Source organism: Phocoena phocoena, chromosome 9, assembly GCF_963924675.1.
Source record: "Phocoena phocoena chromosome 9, mPhoPho1.1, whole genome shotgun sequence".
NCBI classification, from domain to species: Eukaryota; Metazoa; Chordata; class Mammalia; order Artiodactyla; family Phocoenidae; genus Phocoena; species Phocoena phocoena.
The window spans coordinates 58223880-58227969 of NC_089227.1; the positions used below are offsets into that span (position 1 = coordinate 58223880).

The window sequence follows — 4090 nt, forward strand, 5'->3', positions numbered from 1 at the left end:
TTCCCTACCCCCGAGGGTTGTTGTATGGACTGAGAAAACATATGGGGAAGTGTTTTGTGAGCATATTCATAGCTCCTCCTCTTGTGAAATTTCAAGAGAGTGGCTGAGGACTGTGCATGTGTCTGGCTGGTGAACAGAAGTCAGTGCTTGTTATGGTACTTCTTCCCTCAATAGTTGCAGGGTCTAGAGACTTGCATACAAAGAAAACCAGCTATTCCGTGATGCAGGATATTTACATAAAGAAACAAAAGGTGGTACTCTGCAGTCAGACACACCAGGATCTGGGTCCCAGCCTTGTCACTTACTAGGCTAACTGGGTGACTTAGTGTAAATAAACTCTCTCAGCCTCAGCTTTCCCCTGTAAAATGGGACTAAGAACAGTGCCTCAGATGGTCTCAATTAAGTGAGATCATGCAAGGCAGAGCATTTGGTGCTGTGCCGTTGCTGTTTAAAGATTACATTTTCAGGAGAAGAGACTAAATTATAGTAACGGGGCAAGTTCCAGTCTGTCACAACCAACCCAGCAAGCATTTTGCCAGGAGTGATTTGCAACAGTCCTGTCACCTTGTGGAACACTCACTTTGGCTCAGAGAGTCAGAGGAAATTTTCCAACTTTGTTCCTTCACAAAACAAATCAGTACCCACTGACCATTTCCAAGGGGGCTTCAAACACTTTCTTGAAAAAGAGCTTTAGTTAGCATGGTTTAAGGCAGCTTTATGCGAGTTTTATCTGTATGCTAACCTATAAAAATCAACTTATGAATCTATGAAAACTGCATTCAAATTAGATCCATTTAAAAAATGATTGGGATCAGAAGTAGCTCTTAATTTTCTCAGACCGTTACAGCACTGGATTATGAAAGAACATTGTGATTGTCAAATAGAGGCCTTCTTCTAGCAGTTAATTCTAAAGGCAGCCAAGCTCAGTCTTTATGACCATGGTTTTGAGATATTTGAAGCTCTTCTCTTCTGTTAGCAGGCACTGTGGTGCTGTGCTTAGAGCCCCTTTCAGGGCTGGGGAGCTCATTCTCCTGATGCCAGGAGCACAGCTCATAGCTGAGTTCTCCTGGGGCACTGCCCTCTGTGGAAGGGAACCTTGACCAGGTTGTGCCCTATTCAATGAGTAGGAGGAGGACTCAGCACCTTGCCTGGATCTGGGACAACCACAAAGGGCTCCAGAGCTCCCCAAGGGATCAATTGACATCTTCACTGAAACTGCATCTATGTTCAGTGTTTCTTTCTTGCTTCCTTCACTCCCTTCAGGTGCTGTTTCCAGGAGCACTCCCAGTAAACTTCCTGTATAGGAAACAGGACCCAAGACATTTCTCCAGGACTATCTTTTGAGAGCTTCAATAAACTTACAGCAGTGGTCTTAGCTGGGGGGGGATTTTGCCCCCAGGGGACATTTGTCAAGGTCTGGAGACATTTTTGGTTATCTCTACAGAGCAGGGCTGCAGACATCTAGTGGGAAGAGGTCAGGGGTGCTGCTAAACATCCTACAGTGCACAAGACAGTCCTCCACAACAAAGAATTATCTGGCCCAAAATGTCAATGGTGTTGAGCTTGAGAAACCCTGGATGAGAGGTATTTGGGGCATGGTTATTTCCAGGTAGGTGAATGATGGTGGAGAATAAGTTTTGTAATTCAGACCATCCAATAGTGCTTCAGGTGAGAAGAATATCCATTACCATGAGCCCTAGCTTCCCTTCCCCAACCCCAATTCTTCTTCCTCTGTGCCTACTGACTCTTGATACTGATTTGCTCTGAAAATACCCCCTGTGGTAGCCTTAGCATTGCTCCTATTGTCAATTATGTGTAGTAGATGACACTAGAAAACATGAAGCAGCGCTGCTCACTGATAGTGTTCTTAAATGAGACTTCTTCCTCTGATATTCTTCTTCTGCTTTTCCCCTCCCACTTTCAAGGTCAACAGTAACCTTACTGGCCTATTGTTTTTCTTGAAGGAATCTTTCATTAACTAAGAAATAGCTTATTTGCTACTTTACTTAGTAGTGGGAGGTCTCACGCTCTCGAGCTAGAGCTATTTCTTCACCCACATCAGGCTAGGCTGAGTTCGTGTTACAAATGTGCCACATTCATCAAATAGTTGACTTTGTAGACTGTGCCTTTAAAGCCAATTCGACTCCCGGAGGAATCAAAGCCTTCACCCAACTAGAGGCCAGGTAGCTGGTGATTTCTGCAAGCTTCTCCTCCCCTCTGGTAGGAAGGCACTTAGAGGGCTTAGTACATGGCTCCCCGAGGTGTTCTCATTCCTAAAGTTGTGCTCACTATGAGGGCTTGCCCAAGTTAAAGATGTGAGAGTGCCCTCACTTTCATGTGTTATTATTGGAAAATAACTGGAATCCAAGCCAAATTCCAACAAACATAGTCCATGGAGATGTTGGAGAAAAACCCAAAATAAGCCAAGTGTGTTATTAGAAATTTGTTCTATAATCCTAACGGCACACAGTTATTGTTAAATGGATATATTCTCTACCACTCCTATACCTGTTCCAGAAGAATCTTTGATGATAACCAGGAAACATCAAGTGAAAATAATTCTAATTTTTTAATGAATTGATCACTAGCTGAGACTTTGCCTACTCTAGAGTCTCCTTCAGACTTTGGAGGGAATTAGTACTGGCCAGTATTTGTAATTGGAAAATAAGAAACAGACATTACCTCCAGTTTTCTTGTCTTTTCTAAAATGTTTTTTTAAATTAATTTTTATTAAAAATATGGAACATTTCACAAATTTGTGTGTCATCCTTGCACAGGGGCCATGCTAATCTTCTCTGTATCATTCCAATTTTATATAGTATATGTGCTGCTGAAGTGAGCACACTTCCAGTTTTCTTGATAAGGAAATTGATTCTCAGGGAGATACGTGATTTGTTTACATTGCCATAGCAACTAAGTGGCAGAGTCAGGACTCAAAGCAGGACTTCTGACACCAAGTCCAGTGCTCTTTGCTCTACACCATAATTGATCCTCCAGGAATTAATATTTCAGCTACTATATTCCCCATCACTGTACATTCTCAAATATTGCTCAACCCTCCCTCTCCGATATATAAAATGCCCCAATCTAATCTTTACTTCAAATGAGGGACCTTCTCTTTTTGGCATTTATGCATACTGTATAGAATCAGTGATGACTGATTCTCTTTTTGGCCTTTATGCATACTGTATAGAATCAGTGATGACTTATCTTTAACCTCAATTAAAAGATAAAAAGTATTCATCGTGAGGTGTCCCCCACTAACTCCAGAGAGTGACTGGGGTTCCAGACCAATGGTATGAGTCAGAATCAGTAGTTTTACAGGTCTTATACTCATATAGATATCTATGATTATATATCATTTTTGCATTCATTCAAAAGTTACTGCACCGAAACTACATTCTGGCATTAGAGATACAGTGCTAAACAAGATGAAAAGTTTTCCTGCTTTCAGGGAGCTTGCATTCTACTGAAGAGAGGGTATATATTTTTTTTAACTGAAGTATAGTTGATTTACAATGTGTTGGTTTCAGGTGTACAGCAAAGTGATTCAGTTATATGTACATAAATATCTATTTTTCTCAGATTCTTTTCCCTAACAAGTTATTATAAAATATTGAGTATAGTTCCCTGTGCTATACAGTAGATCCTTGTTGATTATCTATTTTATATATAGTAGTGTGTATATGTTAATCCCAAACTCCTAATTTATCCCTCCCCCACTTTCCTCTTTGGTAACCATAAGTTTGTTTTCTTTGTCTGTGGGTCTATTTCTGTTTTGTATGTAAGTTCATTTGTAGCATTTTTTTTTGATTCCACATATAAGTGATATCATGTATTACTTCACTTAGTATGATAATCTCTAGGTTCATCCATATTGCTGCAAATGGCATTATTTCATTCTTTTTTATGAGAGAGGGTGTATTAAGAAGTAAATGCACAAGACAATTCCAGATTATGAAAATTGCTCTGAAGAAAATAAAATACTGTATGTGATAGTGAATGAAGGCTTCTCTGAGGAAGTAGATTTGAGCTATGACTTAAGTGACAAAAGACATGTCTGTGAAGGAGTGGAAGAAGTATTTTTCAG

The 4090-nt window shown here is 40.2% G+C and overlaps 1 non-coding gene across 1 annotated transcript; it reads right to left on the minus strand.

Annotated features, from left to right (window-relative positions):
- Nucleotides 1-2732: 2732 nt before the first annotated feature.
- Nucleotides 2733-2843, minus strand: LOC136128660 (U6 spliceosomal RNA). The gene has a single exon (XR_010656246.1). It is a non-coding gene; the product is annotated as a U6 spliceosomal RNA (small nuclear RNA).
- Between the last annotated feature and the right edge of the window lie 1247 nt (nucleotides 2844-4090).